Source organism: Taudactylus pleione, unplaced genomic scaffold (assembly GCF_031769625.1).
Source record: "Taudactylus pleione unplaced genomic scaffold, aTauple2 ptg000017l, whole genome shotgun sequence".
In the NCBI taxonomy this organism is placed as follows: Eukaryota; Metazoa; Chordata; class Amphibia; order Anura; family Myobatrachidae; genus Taudactylus; species Taudactylus pleione.
The window spans coordinates 17,256,133-17,278,775 of NW_028284419.1; positions in this window are offsets into that span (position 1 = coordinate 17,256,133).

Below are 22,643 nucleotides of genomic sequence, written 5' to 3' on the forward strand. Positions count from 1 at the left end.
ATACGGGATGCCGACAGAAGCAGAGTTCCCGGCAGCAAAAGCCCGACAGCGCTGGAAATCCCGATCGTCCATAAGGTAAGTATAAACTAACCTAACCCCCTAACCATCCTTAGGGGTGCCTAACCCTAACCTCCCCCCCAAGTGCCTAACCCTAATCCCCCCTCTAAGTGCCTAAACCTAAGTCCCCCGAGGGGGGGTGCCTAACCCTATGTCCCCCCTGGTGGGTGCCTAACCCTCCCTCCCCCTAGCCTAACCCTCCCAGGGGGTGCCTAACCCTCAGTCCCCCCCAGGTGCCCTAAACCTAACCCACCCACCCCGGCGGCTGTCCGCTCCCCCCATAGGCATAGAAGACTGTTGTGTCTGCTACTTAGCAGCTGAGAGCAGTCTCCCAGTGCAGCCCAACACACAGCAGCATGTGATGGGCTGATGTGATGTAAGAGTCTGGGCCCCCGCCAGGCCCATCCAGCAAGCTCGGGCCTGGTAATTAGTACTCGCTCCCGCCCTTCTCGGCTCCCCTGGGAATAAGTCCCATTTTGTATTTTCTACATGTATACGGGATGTCTGTCATTGAAATGTACAGTATGTATTTGAATATTTTGTATTAAAGAAATATATACTATCTAATGTCAAAAGTAAGTAATTGAGGAGTGTTCTAAGTACTTTCTTGTTTTACTGATAAACTTTGGGGACACAGACGTCATGGCCAACCTGCCAGCGTTCTCCCAATTATATGACTTTTGTATATTCCATAATTAGTATATGCTAAGCTGCACACACACACACACACACACTTTTGCTCTTTCTCTTCCTATAGACTCTACAAATTGGTACTTTGCAAGAATGAACCCTATTACATTTCCCTCAATACTGTAATATATAATGGATTATAAAGTATAATTAATTACTTACTTTGCCGGCCAGCAGCAGCATGAGGACCATAGCCACCTTAAAAATTTGTAAGGCTTCTTTCTGCAAAAAAAAACCCCAACAACATATGTTAGTGCATGGGGAAGGGTTTTGGTTCTACGCAGATATTAAAGTTTATTTTCTATAGAACAGCAGCATTTCCCTTTGTGTGTAAGTTATTGTGTATGTGTTTCACATATATATAGTTGATGAAGTTAATAAAGGGGACCCAGATGTGCTTGGCAGAAACTACTGTTCTGCCTGTTTTATAATATAGAGAACCTGGAATAGGAACGTTGTTGTGATCAGATAAATCCAGCAGTGTAGCCTATGGGGAGGTGATGGATGTACATAGGGGGCATGTGCAAAGGCTTGTGGGGCATGTGTGGAGGACTAAGTGGCATGTGGGGGATACAGTCAGGTCCATAAATATTGGGACATTGACAGAATTTTCTTATTTTGACCTCTATTCACCACCACAATGGCTTTGAAATGAAACAAACGTGCTTTAACTGCAGACTTTCAGATTTAATTTGAGGGTAATTACATCCAAATCAGGTGAACGGTGTAGGAATTACAATGGTTTCTATAAGTGCCTTCCACTTTTTAAGGGGGCAAAAGTAATGGGACAAACTAAACAACCCTAAATCTAACTTTCACTTTTTAATACGTTGTTGCAAATCCTTTGCAGGCAATTACAGCCTGAAGTCTGGAACGCATAGACATCATTAAAAGACCAAAGAAGAAAGAAGACTTTTTGTTGGGGGCACTCATTTAGAAATAAAGATGGTTAAAATATAACTTTTAATATAGTATTACTAAAATAGGGTAAATTATACAAACGGACATACATACATACAACATATACCTAATATTTAACCCTTATGGTTAAGGGAGCCAGCTCATATAGGGAAAAAAATTGCCCTCTTATAGATTCAAAAAGCTTAATTAAGCGACATGAAAATAGAGTAATCCCTCTGTGCTATTAAATAACGCGTCACTGAGATAGCAATCATTTTGTCTGACAAGAATAATACCACACCACAAGCAGCAGCAAGTGATAAATGTCACTCACGGTTCAGTAATACATATCAGGAGATGTAATACGTCTAAACAACAGATTGTAACTATCTCAAATCAAGCTCCGATCACAGAGTATACGTGCATATAATTGAGATATACATACACACACAGCTGTGCATCACATATACAATGAGTCGCTATTCCTGACATGTGAATAGTTGTTAGGAAAAATTCCTGCGCACACGGCTGCAGCAAGTTCTACCACTGTCACAGAACATGAGCAGTTTCAATCAAATGTACAGGAGAACATAACAATTGGAATAAGAACAAGAACATGGCTGTATGAAATCATATATATACAGAGTCATAAAAAATGAGGCAGGTCACTGTGGTAGTTAAACTGATAAATTATAACCAGATCACACCACTGCTGTGGGTTATAACTACTCCTTCCAATAATTATTGGAAGTGGTAGAACTTGCTGCAGCCGTGTGCGCAGGAATTTTTCCTAACAACTTTTCCATTGGCAGCCATACATGCCCACGCCATGACACTACCACCACCATGCTTCACTGATGAGGTGGTATGTTTTGGATCATGAGCAGTTCCTTTCCTTCTCCATACTCTTCACTTCCCATCACTCTGGTACAAGTTGATCTTTGTCTCATCTGTCCATAGGATGTTGTTCCAAAAGTGTAATGGCTTTTTTAGATGTTGTTTGGCAAATTCTAATCTGCTCTTTCTGTTTTTGTGGCTCACCAATGGTTTACATCTTGTGGTGAACCCTCTATATTTGCTCTTGTGAAGTCTTCTCTTAATTGTTGACTTTGACACATATACACCTACCTCCTGGAGAGTGTTCTTGATTTGGCCAACTGTTGTGAAGGGGTTTTGCTTTACCAGGGAAATAATTATTCTGTCAACCACAACAGTTGTTTTCCGTGGTGTTCCGGGTCTTTTGGTGTTGCTGAGCTCTCCGGTGCGTTCTTTCTTTTTAAGAATGTTCCAAACAGTTGATTTGGCCACACCTAATGTTTTTGCTATCTCTCTGATGGGTTTGTTTTGATTTTTCAGCCTAATGATGGCTTGCTTCACTGATAGTGACAGCTCTTTGGATCTCATATTGAGAGTCGACAGCAACTGATTCCAAATGCAAATGTCACACCTAGAATCAACTCCAGACCTTTTACCTGCTTAATTGATAATTAAATAATGAAGGAATAGCCCACACCTGTCCATGAAATAGCTTTTGAGTTGATAGTCCCATTACTTTTGGCCCCTTAAAAAGTGGGAGGCACATATAGAAACTGTTGTAATTCCTACACCGTTCACCTGATTTGGTTGTATTACCCTCAAATTAAATCTGAAAGTCTGCAGTTAAAGCACATCTTGTTTGTTTCATTTCAAAGCCATTGTGGTGGTGAATAGAGGCCAAAATATGAAAATTCTGTCAATGTCCCAATATTTATGGACCTGACTGTATGTAGAGGGCTAAGTGGAATGTGTGGAGGTCTGAGTGGCATGTGGGGGATATGTAGAAGACTAAGTGGAATGTGGGGAGGTCTGAGTGGCATGTGGGGGATATGTAGAAGACTAAGTGGAATGTGGGGAGGTCTGAGTGCTAAGTCAGTGGCATGTGGTAGAATTTTGTGCCACCAATCACAACCTAATGTTTTTAGCTTCCCCTCTGGCCCAGGATTTTTTTAAATTTAAACACAGATATGAAGAACTGGTTTCCTCTCCCTATCCCAGTTTCTACAGGAGTGAATAATGCTACAGGGTGATATTATTTATAGGAGTGATCAATGGCTACAGGAGTGTGTGGATAATGCCACAGGGGGATAGCTTTGTCCAAATATACCCACCCTTAATTCATATAAGGTGGCTGCAGTCTGTTTGGGATTGTGAATGGTGTCATATGAAGAATTCTGTGGAAGGTATAAAAAGACAGGAGCCTAATAGTGTGGTGTAAATACAATTCAGTGAATTTAATAAAGTGGCAAAGAGAAAATGTAAATGAAGCTCCTCTGTTACAGAGGAACTATGGGGACCTTTCTTGGATGACAAGAAATATGGAGACAAGAGCAAACAACCAATAGTGTAGTGTTGTACATTAAGCGTTTCAGTCTGCATAGACTGCATCAGGGGAGATGATGCCTATAATACACACAAGTAAGCATCAGTTTATTATCCTTATAATACAAAATCTAACATATATTACTGCATCTATTCATCACATATGGTACAACAATATTTATTGTTTCCTCTTTTCTGCCAATTTATTGGAGACCATGAAAGGTTCCTACAGGAGATCCAGGACCTACACTTTACTCTATAATTATAATTGCTGTGTTTGTGTGTTATGGTGTCTCTATGAAAGAAAACATGCTGCTGAAACAAAATGAACTACGCCTGGTAAAACTCCTTGTATTATTATTAGTGAGCTAGGACCATTCTGTGTTTAGTTAGTGCAGGATGGCAAGATGACAAAGTCCGGGAATGATGATGTTTGTCCATGCAAGATGACTTTTTGCCTCTGTCTGAGTTCCGCTTTTTTGGAGGAAAAATCCGAACCCGGCATGCAAACTCGAACCTACCAATTACCCGGCCCTGTTACAATATATATATTGTGTGTGTAATATATATATTTATATTATATAATATATATATATATGTATATATATATATATATATATATATATATATGAGATGTGCTGGTCCAGTTTTACTCTGATATGTTCGCATTTCAAAACGGCATTATATCCAGCTCTCACGTGTTTTGGATAGCCAATAAAATAAATCCAAACTTGCTCTAATTTGGCGATAAGAATAAAACTGTACCCACACAATATATATATATATATATATATATATATATATGATCCTCAATGATGCGGCACTCCAAGCGTTGTTCAATGATAAGTAACATTAAGTCGAATGAGCATTTATTTAATATGGCAACTCAGCGTTTGCAAAACATGGGGTCATGCTTTCCAATAGTAGGGCAATTCTTAATTCTAAGACCCCTTGGGATCTTTTTGACCCTATAGTAATCACTAAGGGTTAACCCATGGTAGAAATAATCTACTTCACGTTTTTTTAAGCTTTAAAACCTCGCTTGGAGTGCCGCATCATTGAGGATCTTATGCACATTTCGTTACCCATGCAGGCAACCAGCTAAGTAACTTACTTATACAGAGAGTGCCGGATCCTATGCTACGTATATATATATATATACATATATATATATATATATATATATACACATACACTATGAATACTGGTATATCTTAATGTTTATTGAATCTGTTGTCCACTAATTTGGTTTTAAATGAATAGTGATTGATTCCCAATAGTGCTATTCTCTCAAATATATATAGCTGCTGTTATTATAGCTGCTGTTATTAAGCGCCTTATTGGTCTTTTCTTCATAGTACATGTATAGCACTCTGTGTAGATAGACAGATAGCTAATGTGTTTTTATCTGTTGGGAGATTTTGGGGTGACAAGCAGGGGAATGGGATATTTGTACAGCCTTTTTGATAGAAGGTTGGATGGAGGTGTAATGATTACTGTGACTAGAGTCCTACAGTACAAGATGTTATTCAACAATATAATACTTTACAATGATATACATACTTTTTCTCTTCTTCCTCTGCCATCTTCTCTTCCGGTATCTCCTCCTCTTCCTCCTCCACCATCTCTTCCTCCTCTGTCACCTCTTCCTTCTCCACCATCTCTTCCTCCATCACCATCCCTTCCTCCTCTACCATCTCCTCTTCCTCCTCTGCCATCTCTTCCTCCTCTGCCATCCCTTCCTCCTACACCATCTCTTTCTTCTCCACCAGCTCCTCCTCTTCCTCCTCCACCATCTCTTCCACTGCCATCTCTTCCTCCTCCACTATCCTTTCCTTCTCCACCATCTCCGCCTCTTCCTCCTCCACCATCCCTTCCTCCTCCACCATCATCTCCTCTTCCTCCTCCGCCATCTCTTCCTTCTCTGCCATACTTTCTTCCTCTGCAATCCCTTCCTCCTCCACCATCTTCTCCTCTTCCTCCTCCATCCCTACCTCCTCTGCCATCTCCTCTTCCTCCTCCACCATCTCTTCCTTCTCCATCATCTCCTCCTGTTCCTCCTCCACCATCTCTTCCTCCTCTGCCATCTCTTCCTCCTCCACCATCCCTTCCTCCTCCATCATCTCCTCTTCCTCCTCCGCCATCTCTTCCTCCATCATCTCTTCTTCCGCCATCTCCTCTTCCTCCTCCAACTTCTCTTCCTCCTCCGCCATTTCCTCCTCTTCCTCCTCAGCCATTTCTTCCTCCTCCATCATCTCCTCCTCCTCCGCCATCCCTTCCTCCTCCACCACCTCCTCCGCTTCCTCCTCTGCCATCCCTTCCTCCTCCACCATCTCTTCCTCTTCCACCTCCACCATCCCTTCCTCCTCCACCATCTCCTCCTCTTCCTCCTACGCCATCCCTTCCTCCTCCACATCTCCTCCTCTTCTTCCTCCACCATCTCTTCCTCCTCCATCATCGCCTTTTCCTCCTCTGCCATCCCTTCCTCCTCCACCATCTCCTCCTTTTCCTCCTCCGCCTTCCCTTCCTCCTCCAACATCTCCTCCTCTTCCTCCTCCAACATCTCTTCCTCCTCCGCCATCTCTTCCTTCTCCACCATCTCCTCCTCTTCCTCCTCCACCATCTCCTCCTCTTCCTCCTCAGCCATCCCTTCCTCCTCCACCATCTCCTCCTCTTCCTCCTCTGCCATCTCTTCCTCCTCCACCATCATCTCCTCTTCCTCCTCTTCATCTCCATTACTGTTAAACACAGAGTAAAAAAAAAAATCAAAATTACATTATACCTACAATATCTCTTTGTAATACAGTTATTTTCTGTTACTTTGAGTTCAGTTTTGCTGGCAATGCATGGATTATAAAAGGCTTTAAAATGTAAGACATTCAGGTTAGTTGTAATGTATCTCAGTTGGCTGAATTATTGCTTGTTAATTTTTATTAATCTATATTTAAATAGTGCTAATATATTGCACCTTATATAGAATATTGGCTCATGGACATCACTTTATCTAAAATCTATATCAAACAAACTAAGGTCACTGTGTTCCAGAACCTACCACTATATATTTTGAACTTTAGTAGGAAAGAAGAGACCCTGTAGGTATCCCACAAGAAGACAATTAGATCATACAAACTCCACACAGATAGTGGCTGTGCCCTGGTTGGAATCAAACCCACGGCCCCACCAATGTGATGCAGCAATGTTAATTATAATGCCGGGAATCCAGGCTGTCGGGAGTGGGTAGGGCAATGTGACATAAGTCTGTGATAATTGTGGGGACTAATGATTCAACTAAACAGTAAGAAAATGATAGGATAGAGTCCTGGATGCTAGGACAGGGGGATGAGAAACACAAATGAGAAAATAAACAGTATACTTCTTGTCAGATGTTATTATCTTATAAGTAATGGAGTATTTTTCAACACAGAATAGACACAGGAAAAACACAGAAAATAGTGTAATCCTGTAAGTGGTAACACACTTCTTTTAAAATATAGCAACTGAGATGTAGGTGATTAGAACACAAGTATTTTATTATACAAATATGTAATTAGCTCCAATTTGAGAAACTGGTGAACCAAAAAATAAAATATACATAGTTTTTAAACAGGTTTATCATACCCAACACCTATTGGGCAATAGGGGTTGGGTATGATAATCCGGCTGTCGGGATACCACTAGTCAGAATACCAACAGCAGCATCCCGACAGGCAGATTCCCAACACCCATTGGAGTGAATAGTAAGTATTTTTCTAACCCCTACCCTAACCCTAACCCACCCTTCTCTGAGCCTAACCCTAACCCTCCCCCCCAGTGCCTAAACCTAACCTCCCCCTCCCCGATGCCTAACCCTAACCCTCCCCCTAGTGCCTAACCCTAACCCCGCTATGTAACTCTTCCCTCCCCGTGCACCCCGATACTTATGTTCAGGATGCTGATGGTCTGGATTTCGGCGCAGGTATTAGGACCATCGGCATCCTGCAGCTGGGAAACCGACTACATCCCGGCCCATAGTATGCAGCCTGTTTAAAACTGTATATTTTATTTTTTGGTTCACCAGTTTCTAAAGTTGGACTCAATTACGTATTTGTATAATAAAATGCTCCTTTGAATTATCTATATCACAGTAACTATATTTTAAATCAAGTGTTCCCACTTACAGGATTACACTGTTTTGTGTTTCCACCTTTACTATGCTGAGAAACACTCCATTACTTAGAAACAATAAGGATATCTAAAGAGATGCATACTGTTTATTTTCCCATTTGTGTCTCTCCTCCCCCTGTCCTAGTGCCCAGGGCTCTATACTATACTTTTCTTACTGTATATCTATTTATTAGGGGATCCAGGGACACCCCCAGTATTTTTGTCCCAGGCTGCTGTGTAGGATTTTGCATACTTATTCTTTATCACTTGCTACTAATGATGGAAATAGTCAGACCCACCACCAACCGATGCTGCCTGCACCTCTTCTCTGGGGTTCTCCCGGAGGAGACATTATAAGAGTTGGTATGAGCACAGTACATGCAGTGACTGGGGGTAGCCATGACCTGATCTGGACTAATGCTCATTACTTGGTATTGGGGTTATTGGTTATGACCTTAGAGATGGACAAGAATTGATATGGAAGGGCATGAATTGTCACTGAGCTATACTGTGAGACAGCAGCGATCCCATATGGCCATAGGATAGCTCATCACAGGGGTGGGCTGGTCTCTGCAGGAGGTTCTGCTCACTGAGATACATTCCCTGATTATTTTGAACTTTAGCTGGGTACACACTAGATTATATGCCCGATCTGGTGGATAGCACGGCCTCTGCCATCATTCACTCGCTCCTGGTATCAGCAATTGTATATACAGTTGCGATGCCGGAGCCCCTGCCGGGTCCCGTTGCTGCTGATGTCGTAAATACTAGACATCGTCTAGTGTCTAGTGTGTACCCGGCATTAGTGTCCTGTGGAATGTAGTTAAATGACCGATGGCAGCAATGCCGCAAGTCAAAATCCCGATGGCTAATGCCCAACAGGGGATTTAAGATAGGTGTCGAAATGACGATGCCTATCATAATCCCGGTGCCAGAACACAGTAGGATGCCAGATCGAACGAGGTAAGTTAGGGTTGTCCTTAGTGTTAGCCATGGGTGGGAGGATTAGCTTTAGGCACCCCTGGGAGGACTTAGGGATAGGCACCCCCAGCGAGAGTTAGGTTAGGGGAGGTGGGGTTAGGCACCACTGGGGGTAGGTTAGAGTTCGGCACCACCGAGGGTTAGGTTTAGGGTGCAGGAAGGGGGGTTAGGATTAGGCACCCCTGAGGAGGATTTAGGGTTAGGCACCACCCCAAGAGTTTTAGGGTTAGGCACTTCTGAGGGTTAGGGTTATGGGGGGACAGGGGAGGGTAATAGTACTTATTGGCCCCAGTCGGGATCTTTATCCTGTCCATATCCTGGTGCTGTCAGATATTGGACAGCGGTCCCTCACAACCAGGACCTTTCCAGACTACAGGTATATATGATTTTTGTTTTGTGTTGGTATATTTATGTATGCTTATTATGCCATTCTATTGGTAGTCACAATGGGAATGGTTATAGATGTTATGAGGATAATTAACGTGGGTACTTGTAGTCCTGTACTAGATTGTTACCCAGTGTGGCTTTGAAAATAGTGTCAGGAGACTGAAATGTTTAATTATTAAGCCTGTTTCATTTCTAGCATAAATGGAGCATTTTGGTCTTGTTTTATAAGCTACATTGCAGTAACCTAACATGATATATAGTTGGCACCCCTAAATTGCTAGGGGATGAAGAGAAGAGGATGTTCAGCCATATACCTAAAAATATACTTATGTAAGTGTGTACGGTGCTGCCAAGAGTAGCATTGGGCCCGGGTTATGGGGGGAGAAGGCATTTCGATAGATAAGGGAGCAGCTACACCCCTCATACAGAATATAATACAGAGTGACTTAAGGTCTGACTATATATAAACTCCTAGATACATGGGATGCTGTTTAGGCTCTGTTTGTTTGTATTACAATTGTATTACTTGCATTTAGCATGGGGTGAGGTAATTGGTGGTGGGGTGCTGCACTGACTACACTGAGGTGGCGGATGTTACTGGGGGTGCTGCAGTCCCTTTGTAAAAACCGTCACTGCTTAATACCCTTTTATTGGCTGCAGAATTGAGTTGTCAGTGATATAAGTTTGGTCAGATGTCAAATTCGAATTGAAAAAGGTGTTATTTTTGAGATTGCTATTTGGGTTCATATTGGCGTCTCTTGCAGCTGATTTGCACTATTTTTCGGCCGTGATATCAAATAGGAATATTAAATTTCTAGGTCCTATTGATGTGTACTGCAAAATGGTGCTGAGTTGAATCGATGGTCTATTTGTCGAACAAATATTATCGTCCGTGTTTCAGGGGTTCTCGACCGAGTTTTCCTATTCGAATGGAACAAACTCGGCCAATTTTAGCATTTAGCAAATTGTGAATATGCATTTTCCATGCAATTGTGCCGCATTCAAATTCATTCAATCTTGGTAAATTTACCTCGTATCATTCTACATGCAGAGACACCCGCAGGCGCACTCAGAATATAGGCTGTATATCATTTTACTCGTCAGAAGCTGCTTGTGCATCCTATTTACATCACTGTGCGAATAAGACGCATTTGAAGGGACAAAGTCTCACTAAAAGATGCTCTGTGCTACCGAGTCATACGACGCATAACGCGACTTATAGCACACAGAGGATAAATGTACATGGACACATATGTATGTATAATGCTAGGAAATATATATCTTCATGGTGCATAAGTGAATAGAGCTACAGAATCATATGTGACTGATCTGTTACAAAAGTAAAGAAGTAAACATGAATGTAGGTACTTACTAATATTGGACTGTCTGATCACTGTTAGAAACATAAAAAGTTAAACAGAAAATGTAAAGGGCATTCCACGTTCAGTTTGCTTTAGGTAACTTACATAACTTTCTACATCTTTTACTACATACATTGTTTTATTCTTCTGCCTTTATTATGTACTTTTGAGTCATATCTACTAAATATATAAAAGACGTTTGTTTGTTTGTTTGTTTGTTTGTTTGTTGGTGAATATCTTCCACAGCTCTGAAGGGGTGTGGTATGGCATGCCGATGGATGAAATCCTGGCTGACCAAATACCGACAGTTAAAGACAGAAGAGTTAAAAGCCAAACGGGGCTCATAAGTACCCTAACCTTCTCCTCTCCCCATCCTAACCCTCCCTTAGTAGTGCCTAACCCTAAGACCCCTGGGGTGGTGCCTAACCCTAAGACCCCCGGGATGGTGCCTAACCCTAAGACCCCCGGGGTGGTACCTAAACCTAACCCCCCTCCCTCCATGGCTAAGTGCTAGCATTCCCTGCTAACTGCGATTGCGATAATGGCTAGTGGGGCTTTCAGCATCTGCATTCTGTTAGGCATCGCGATTTAGACTTTCGTATCTAGACGACTTTCAGTCTTTAGCCGTCGGTATTATGTCCGGCGGTATAGTGACTACATCCCCTCTAAAGGTAAAGTTGCCAAATCTAACATATTTATTTAGTATCACAAAAGTAAGCTATTAGACAACATAGCGACAATGCGTCAAAGCAACAGATCTTATATATAAAATGAATTGCTCTGTTTGTTTGTCTGTCCGGTCATGCTTTCAGTTGGATCCTGGCCTGGTTTTTAGGGGGGTTAGGGTGTTGGTCGGACCTCCTGTGGATATATGCTCATGGCGGAGTGTGCCATGCAGAACTTTGATCCACCGAGTCTCTTCTGTGCCTTCCACTGGATGGATTTGGACTACTTCACATAAAACATAATACTTCAGCTACTAAATTAATTTAATTAAAATTGATATAGAATAAGGAAGTTTATGTGGCGTACATAGCTGGGTATGTTCACTCACACCCTAGTGTTGGCGGCCCCAGGATAGTCTCTTGTTAAATATATGCAACATTAATTTCCTCTTCAATCCCCAATATCTACAGTAGTGAGTGGATAATATTACAGTGAGCTATACAGCATTACATATATAGGATCTATAACATAATTGCACTATTTCAGCTAATTGTTATTGTTATATACTGAAATTAATCATACTGTAATAATATGAAAGATTTGCAATAAAACTATCTGTTACATGTCATATACTGTTATGTTTGTGTATCTTTATAGGTGTATTTATGTATGCTTCTTACACCATTTTATTGGTAGTCACAATGGAAGTGGTTTAGGTGTTATGAGGATAATTAGCTATGGGTATTTGTAATCCGAAATGGGGTTGTTACCCTGTGACATTGAAATAGTATCAGGTGACTGAAACATTGATTAAACTTATTTAATTTCTACCATGATTGGAGCATGCAGGTCTTTTTTACAAGCTACATTGACATTACCTAACTGTATCTTTATTTGGCAACCCCAAATTGCTAAAAGAAGATGGTGAGCATCCATCTACATATGAATATACAAATATAGGTGTGTGGAGAGCCCCCCGGGTTATGGGGGTAGTGCGCATATCACCAGATGTGGATTCATCTATACCCTTCTCTCAGTATGTACTCATGACCCATATCCACCACATTCTGGGAGCCCAAAAGGTCATTGGCACCTGTATGTTGGCGATTATAGTGTGGACCTGATTCTACAATGATCGAATCATTTGGCCCCACCTCCTCTTTTTAATGCATGATTCATGGCACTTTGCTGAGAGGAGATGAACAGTGTGGACCCTAATGGACCCACTCCCATCAAGTGCCACTCTGCATCTTTGCCCTGAGCTTCTCCTGGAGATGGGACTATAAGAGTTGGTAAGTATGAGTTCAGGGCATGCAGTGACTGGGGGTAGCCATGAACTAATCTGGACTGAGGGTCATTACCTGGTCTTAGGGGTAGGTGGCGGGATGCTGACTGAAAGATTTGAGGTCCCTGCAGAGGCTTCAATGGGTGTGGTGACGCCCTGTGGGACACTCACGTGCATGTCCAAAAGGGGGCCCTGGTGGAGGCTTGCCCAGCTTTCTGGGAGCTGCTATGATGGCTCAAGAATAAAAAATTAGGAAAATAGGTTTTAACAATGAACCAAGGGTGAATTTTTTTGTTAACACTTCATAAAGCCCTGTCTCACAGCCGCTGTCGAGCCGTGTCTCACAGCTGTTGCCCAGCCCCGTCTCACAGCCACAGGCCCAGCCCCGTCTCACAGCTGCTGCCCAGCCATGTCTCACAGCCGCTGCCCAGCCCCGTCTCACAGCCACTGCCCAGCCCCGTCTCACAGCTGTTTCCCAGCCCCATCTCACAGCCGCTGCCCAATCCCGTCTCACAGCTGTTGCACAGCCCTCTATCACAGCAGCTGCCCAGCCCCGTCTCACAGCCACTGATCCATTCGCAAAGTGAGTGACAGGCAGTTGGCATTTGGGGGAGGTAATGGGGGGTGGCTCAGCAAACGCAGGCATCTGACCGTTTAAATGCTGTTTCATGGGCATGCATATATTAGTCATATTCCCTGCTTTGCAGCATGAGAGCACACAGCGTGTCAAGAGAGTTACTTGGTCAGACTTGCTGCATGGCTGTCCGATCTACATCGATGTTACCGATGTTTATGCTGTTGTACATCGTCAGATGGATATCAGAAGTTAGCAGTGGGAGTCCCTTTGCTCGGCTCTGCTTTGTAAAGTCATTAGCATATTTTAGCAGCAGCGATCCGTGAGATAATGCAGTTGCAATTACATTAGCGCACATCTCTGAATCAGTTTCTATATGTGTAATGCTGGGAAATATGTATATACATTGTGCATAAGTGAATAGAGCTATAGGATTATATTTGACTAATCTGTTAGATACATAAATAAGTAAAAATAATATAGGTACTTACTCAGAACTGAAGAGTCCATTAAAGGTTTTAGTACTGTTATAAAATGAAAGTTAAACAGTAAAAGTTACAATTGTTTTCAACCTCAGTTTGCGTTAGATTACTTGCATCACATTTATGCATCTGCTACTACAAACCTTGTTTTGTTTGTATTTTTGAATTTATACTGTAGTTTTGAGCCATATAGTTATATTATCCGGCAGAGCTGTGTATATTTGCTGCTCTGTGATACAAGGCAAAGCTGTGATTTGAATACAACTGTATCCAATGCACAGAGCACAGCAGAGCAGTATTGTATTCTACAGCAACAAAATAAAACAACACTGCCTGGCTATACAGTATAAACACATGTCAGTAATGTAATATCCTGTGAGGCACCGGTAAGATTTTATCAATGAAGGGGGAACACACCAGGGGGTATATTTATGAAGTGGTATAATTTGTAGGCTGCAGCTTCTTGGCTGACTTACAGATCATGGGCCTGATTCAGAGCCGCTTGCTAGATGTGATCGCTCGCACGATGTGTACGCAAATTGTGCAGGCAGCGCTTCCGCACAACAATGCATTAGCATGCCCAGTATTTTTTTAAGAGTGATCACATAGTGTATGCAGACACCCACCAGCCTGTTTTAAGACACCCACTTGTGTACGTCATGTCCAGGAAGTGTATTCAACCATCAGTACATCGGGTAACATCGGGTGCTATCGCTTGAGGTTGAGCATACCCTGCTGTAAGCACTGCGAGCACTTCAGTGTACAAACAAGCCAGGTGACGTGTACTATGATGCTGTCTTTTAATTATGCACACCTCTAAAATGCTGTTGAGATGCTCAGACACACCTGTGTTTGCACCTTCATTCCCCCTTTTTTAATGGCCAGCCCCTGTTACCACCTTCAGTTGTCTTCCCCTGTCACTCACTCTGCTGGGCTGTCCATGCGCAGTGAGCGAATGCATTGTGAACTTTCGCTAAGGTATGCACATGCGCATTCACATTGCATACCATCAGCAGCAGCGAAGACAAGGTCTGTGGTGACCTTGAAACGTTGACACATTCGGTGTATTATATTATTACTCTAATACATATTTGATTTTTTTTGCTGCCTGGTTCTTTCTCTATGGGGCTTGCTATGCACCTAAAGGAAATACCTGCTTTATATATCTACTAAAGGAAGGCACCCACTCAACTGCATCATTATTTCTGCTAGTGCCAAACTACAAGCAACATAGGCACTCATTCAGAGCCACTCGCAAACAGCAGTACGCTCGTTGCGTTCCGATGTTGACTAACCGCGCATGCGTCGGTGTAACACTGCGCATGTGCGTACGGCAGATTGCGAGTTTTTTTGGTCTCGTTCGTCAAATAGCGTACAGGAAGTGACATGTCAAATGTGATTGACAGAACAGGGCGTTTTTGGGTGTTGAGGGGGGTGGAGATGGAAAAACGCAGGCGTGGCGAGGCGTTTTTGGGGCGTACATACATTAGCAGATGCGAGCGTAAAATGTGTACGGACCGACTCATACGTCACTGGATGATCCTCTTTCCCTTCAAAATGCTCGCACAGCTTAGGGTCTGGATTACTCGACCACATTGGCGATGGCCTTCACCTCCATCCCGGCACTCCTCGATGTTGCTGCGATTAATCGCGGGTGGTCTGAACAGCAATTAGTGGTGGATTGAAAACCGGCTTGGTATGTGTTTTGAAAGTAGTTTTTTGTGTTAGCACAAAAGCGTACGCAGGTGGAAATCATAGCTGCTAATGTGATGATTACACAATCAATTTACGTACATTTGTGGTAGTTTCTTTGGGGCTCAATTTGTTGGTTAGGGCCTATTGTAACAATAATGTCATCATGTTTTTTTGGTTTTTACCTTTTTCTTTTGGCCTGTTGAATTTGCCTCGTTATGTTAAATTTGAAACGTTCCTTAAAGAGCCCTTTTTTGGGGGGGCATGTAAAATGTGGTTCTTGCCAGTTTGTGCTTTTTGGCCCAGGATTAAATGTAATCCATTGTGACAATAATGTGAGAATACAATGTCAGTTTTTTATTATTTTTTTATTGCTCAAACAAAAAATCACAATAAAAAAATTTTTTGCCAAAGTTTTTTTGCAGGGTTCATTTCCAAACTTACAATAATTGGGCCAAAATAAAAGAATTATGAAATTTAGAACACAAAATTAAAAACAATTCACAAGAAAGGAGAGGGAAGTTTTGACCAGAAAGGAATATGAGCCAAGCACAGAAGGAGTGTGGGAAAAGTCGCCATTGCTTTCACCGTTTTTTCACCCGTTTGGCTGGGGGAGGGAGGGCGCCAGACCGGGTCCGGGATGTCATCGGGCTTGCCTGTCCAGAGGCAGATGTTGTGGCCTCTGGACTAGGCACAGGGCTAGGCACATTTGGAGGATTGGCTGTTGTTGTGCCAGAGGTGGAGGATCCTGATGTTCCGGCAGGAAGGGAGGTCGGCTCCACCATGTGCTGGCGAACGAGCTGCTCCAGGGCATTGGCGATGCGGATGTTGGCCCTGGTATTTTCCGCCAGGGCCTGACCAATGGTCACATTGGCCGCAGCATTTTGCTCCAGGGCCTCAGCCACCCGTAGCAGACTGGCGTCCATCCTCTGCAGAATCTCCGTATGGAAATCCGATTTGAAATTGAGTTCTGTGAGGAGGGCCACTGCCTGCGAGGGGGATTGCCCTGGACTGGCTTCTGCAGGGTCCTCAGCCGGATGTACTAGTTCCTCCCCTGCAGAGCCAGCAGAAATTCGGCGGCCAAGGCTCCCCTCTGGAGCAGACTCATCCGCCTGTGTCTCTGTTAGGAAAAATGAGAAAAGACTCACATTAGAATCTACATATTGGCCCACTAACATTTCAGAGTTGGTGACATCACAAGATTTACCTGGGACAACATGAGGAGCCGCAAAGTCTGGCATGTCCGTATCCATGTTGGACACGCCAAACACCTCCACAGGCTGCACACACCCCTGTGCCAGCTCTTCTAAATCCATCAACTCCAATGACACCCCATCTGTGGGATAAAATGGAAACCATTATCCTTTTGTTTAAAATGGTGTTTGTTTTTAGGGGGGGCAAGTGTTTACTTACCGCCGTTTGACATCCCGGGCTAGACGGACATAATCACCCACCCTATTGACAGCAACGGCTACCTCTTCCCACATTCTCCACTTCTGGCTTGTACTCATATTCCTGTCTGCCTGTGGCAGGATGTCCACACACTTCTGAATCAAAACCTCCATCTCCTTTCTTGTGAAATGTGGCTGCCTTTTTTTTTTGGCAGCTTTGGCCGGAATACTGGGCCCAGCAGCCTCTTCCATGTCATCCTCCTCACCTATTTGTGTAAATATTCAGATTTCTCAAATTCACAACTTGCCCAATCTTATGTTTCAAATTAATCATTGAGACAAAATGCATGAAAGACTTACCGCCTGACTCTTGTCCATTGTTTCCCTGGTCTGTAGCCATGTCTGAGGTCCAAACAAGAAATACACCAGAATTAAATGTGTTTTCGTGACGTATTTATACATGCGTCCTTATTTTGCGGCCGCATCATTGATTGTGCGTTCCTATGATCCCTCCTTAATTTGTGCGGGAAACGAAACACTATTTATGGCTTGGTGTGTCTCGAGTCGAGGTGGCGTTTTTGGATTGTTGGAGGTTACCTTGGTTGGAGTTTCTTGTTTGCGGATAAAGGAGTTGGCGTTTGGAGTTTATTTTGTTTGATAGATTTGCGTTTTGATTTTCCGTTCGCTTTTTTTTTTTTTGGCCTCGTTTCTTGATTTGGTAAGTTTTGTGAAGTCTAACTTTGGTTCAATTGGTGTCTCATTGTGTTTCTTCTTGTTTTTAATTTTGGGATCCATAATTTCATCTATTTTAGCTTTTTTTTCATTTCGGACCCAAAGACCTTTTGATTTGGAATCATATATTTGCTCTTGTTAAGTCCATTTTTTATCTTGTATTTGCGAACTAATTAGCGCATTTTTCTCTGTTTGTTTATTAACTTGTTTTGGCGAATTAATTAGCGCATTTTTCTCAGTTTGTTTATTAACTTGTATTGGCGAATTAATTAGCGCATTTTTCTCTGTTTGTTTATTAACTTGTTTTGGCGAATTAATTAGCGCATTTTACTCTGTTTGTATAGTGACTTGTATTTGCGAACTAATTAGCGCATTTTTCTCTGTTTGTTTATTAACTTGTATTGGCGAATTAATTAGCGCATTTTTCTCTGTTTGTTTATTAACTTGTTTTGGCGAATTAATTAGCGCATTTTTCTCAGTTTGTTTATTAACTTGTATTGGCGAATTAATTAGCGCATTTTTCTCTGTTTGTTTATTAACTTGTTTTGGCGAATTAATTAGCGCATTTTTCTCTGTTTGTATAGTGACTTGTATTTGCGAACTAATTAGCGCATTTTTCTCTGTTTGTTTATTAACTTGTATTGGCGAATTAATTAGCGCATTTTTCTCTGTTTGTTTATTAACTTGTTTTGGCGAACTAATTTGCGCATTTTTAAATGCTTATTAATCCTGTAAAATTGTTTGTGGTTGCCCTTTCGCTTTTTTGGCTTACATTTCAACCCATTTTGATGTACTGTGTGCAATGTCGATTTGCTCTTTGGCCAAATGTGTGTTTCGCCTATTTTATGTTTTGTCTAGCACAAAATTTAGAAACATAAATGCACAGACTAAACTTTTTCAAATTATTTTTGGGATTAATTTCAGTTTGGACGTATCATGACAATACCCCGGCATGTAAGCAGCAATGGATGGTATCATCAAGCAAAGTTGTTCTTAATTTTCTTTTGGGGTGGGTCCAAAGCCTTACATTCAAATCTTGCCATTTCAGGTTGATCTTGGGCGGATTGTTCTGGCCATGCTCCCGGAAGCCGACCAACCTCAATCTCGTCCCAGGCGTAGGCATCGTAGGCGTGCAAGGCCCCAGATATTTCGAACACGTGTCACCCTTTTTGGAATGCCCGATGATGAGGTTTTAAGACGCTACCGTCTTCCTCCCAAAATCATCATAGACACTCTCTCATTAATAGAGAGTGAGCTTGAGCGGCAAATTGACAGTCCAACAGCAATACCACCACTTACGCAATTTATGGCGGTGTTACATTTCTGTTCCTCAGGATCGTTTCAAACAACGGTGGGAATAGTGGCGGGCATCTCACAATCCTCCTTTTCCAGGTACCTGAGGGCAGTGATGGAGGCACTTTTCAAGCACCTCCATCATTTTATTAAAATGCCTTTGGATATGGGTGCCCTTAGTGTGGCCAAGGCCAATTTTTACCAAATAGCTGGCTTCCCACACATCATAGTGGTTGTGGATGGTACTCACATACCACTTCAGCCTCCAGCACGGCTGGAGGCAATATTTCGCAACCGTAAACATTATCACTCCCTGAATGTAATGGTGGTATGTGATGCCTCCCTCCAGATCCTGTCCCTGAATGCAAAATTACCAGGAAGTGCACATGACTCCTTCGTCATCCGGCAATCAGGGATATGGCACAAATTAAACAACCTACAAGCTGGTGATGCGTGGCTTCTGGGTAAGTGGAGACCTTTAGTACATAACAATGTTAAGCTTGATACACAGTGATCCTGATGTTGTCTATTCTTTTTCACAGGAGACAGTGGATACCCTTGCATGCCCTGGCTGCTCACTCCTTATTTGGCTCCCACACCAGGTCCACAAAGTGAGTTTAATACCGCACTTACAGCCACCAGGCAAGTGGTGGAGCGCTGTATCGGCCGATTCAGATGCCTCCACCGCTCTGGTGGTGAGCTCATGTATTTGCCGGATATGGTTTCGAAAATTGTGGTCCTGTGTGGGATCTTTCACAACATCGCCATAAGGAGTGGTGTTCCAATGCAGCCAGAGGATGCCTTACCTGAGGATGGCCCCCCCGAGGTTGGTCGGAGGTCAGTATGTGGGGGGGCCATACGCGATGATGTGGCGGCCCGATATTTTAGGTAATTATTGACCAAAAAACAGTGTGTATACCCAATGTGTTACGGTTTTTTAGCGTTCATCTTTTTTTATATTAATTCTTGCACCATCTTCTGTTTGTTTGCATAATCTTTGGCACTCCCACGATTACTACTTCCTGCTACCCTTCAAAAACCTTTATGTGGAAACTTCTGGAATATATTCTGACACCAATATTGCAATGCCATATTTTTGAAATCATGTGGGCATGGACCTTCGTCAACCAGTTCTTGATTTGTTGTGTGTTTGTTTAGTGTTTTTGGTATGTGGTGTTTTTCTGATTATCACTGTGTGTTTTGTTTGTGAGTGACCACTTTGTATTTTGATTTCTGTTGTGAATAAATATTTGGAGAGTGTAATTTGTTTCCTTTTTGGGCACGTTAGAAGCAAGTGTAAACAAACTCCCAAACGTTAATTTTACCTAAGGAGTAACCCAGTAATGAAGCAAGTGGAGCTAAAATGTAATATGTTTTCGGGGTACTAACCAACACACCAAGGAATCCTGTACAATCAGTTGCCTTCGTAAGATTGTCCTAAGCAGTTTGGCCACCAAATAGGAACCTGAAAAATGTTGTAAACTATCATGTTGGCCACCACAAAAAAGGAAAATGACATTGGTACTGGGAGGTGTTTCTTGTGCCTGTTTGCATTCAAAATACAACACACAATCTGTAGTGAGATTCTGTGGCAATCCTTGCTTGAAGAGTCTACTTATGTCAGTGTAAAGAATCTTGGATTTACTCAAAACACATGAGACAGAGCTTGAATTAAAACTGATTTATTAGGAAACAATTAGAAAAAAAAAAAAAAAAAACTAATTCCTAAGGAGGACCAACAGATGGTCAAGGCCCTGCAGAAGCCCGGTGACCTGCTCCCGCATACGGGCCACACAATGACAGATTTCTGCCCGACGCCTCTGTTCCTCTGTGGGTGACAAAAGTTTGGGGATTAATAAATCTATAATGAAGCAACATTCTAAAAAAACACAAAACAAGCAAACCAAAACTTAAAAGCTTGTGGCCAAAAAAAACATTACACGGATAAAACCCAGCACCCCAAAATGTCCTAGGCCAAAAATACAAGGGCCCTAAAAAAATGCACACAGGTGTGATATGTGTATGGTGACATCAGCAGGAACAGGTAAAGACAACCCCCAAAAATACCCTAAGGCGACAGAAAGCCAACAAAAATGGGGATGACACATGATTACATACAAACAGTTTGTGGTGCCCAAAATAAAATTAAAAAACATACCGTTCTCAAAAACGCCAGAGCCAGAAGCCACTCCCTGGACCACCTCGGAGGTGGCTACATTCCCCAAACCTAGGGACAGGGTGTTTGACGAATCCTGGGAGGTAGGGCCAGATTAACAATGGGGCAGATGGAGCTACAGCTCCAGGCCTCCAAATAAAAATAGGCCCATCATCATGACAGCATGATGTTGACTGACCATCTGCTGTCCACATGGTCAGCCATAAATCATAAGTAGTAAAAATTGTATTTCTAGTTACCTCACAAAATAGATTTTTTTTTCTTTTACATATTTATGGAGACATTGGTGTTGAGATTATAGCGCATGTATATGCCCATGTGGCTCTGGCCACACCACACAGCTCTGGTCACACCTCATCTGATTTTCAAAATAGGCCCTTAATCATTTTCAGCTCCAGGCCCATGTGGCCCTCAATCCGGCCCTGCTGGGAGGGAGTATTTGGAGGAGGGACGGATGGAGGAGAGGGGGAATTGGGCTGGAGGGGAAGTAGACCTGAAATCTCGGCCACAGGGTCTGGGGAGGAGGGGGTAATTGATGAATTGGGGGTTGGAGAGAGGGGCTGGGACTGGCATCTTGTCTGGCGATGCCGCCGTAGTCTTTGCTGTGCCCCTAAAAAATGATAAAAATATTGTGGTTAGTTTCACCAGGAATCCAAAATAAAAAATAAAAAAATACAATGACTAAATAGGACAGATATGAAAACATGCACATGCAGATATGACTACAATGACTCAATAGGACAGACATGAAAACATGCACATGCAGATATGACTACAATGACTCAATAGGACAGACATGAAAACATGCATATGCAGATATGACTACAATGACTCAATAGGACAGACATGAAAACATGCACATGCAGATATGACTACAATGACTCAATAGGACAGACATGAAAACATGCACATGCAGATATGACTACAATGACTCAATAGGACAGACATGAAAACATGCACACACAGTTAGGGCCCACAAGATAAACTTGAAAACCACATTCCAGAAAACTTACTTTCCGCAATCTGCATGCGAAAGCATGCCAGCAAGCGGGGCGTACGCTGGTGCAGGTCCGACCACCTGCGCTCCAGCTGGCCAATATGTCGGCGTGAGCCGAAGGAGCGCAGGCGGCGACGTACCTCCGCATATGCGGAACGCTTTCGCCTATTTGAGATGGGTGGAGGCTGACTGGTGATCCGCCTGTCCATCACCTCTGTCAGCACCAGCAGTTCGCGCCTGGTGAATGCGGCGGATCTCATGATGGCAATGGTGTTTTTTTGGCTAAATATTTTTAATAAAGCACCCCAAAAAAATTTGATTGGCTAATGTATTTGGGAAATTAACAGGACAAATTCTATTGGTTAGTGTATGAGTCATGTGTTCGACAGGGCCACAAATCTCTTGAGAGTTATGATAGGCTTGATGCAGTGACATGCGTAAGCAAATTTAAATAAAGAAATGAACCACAGAAAATTTG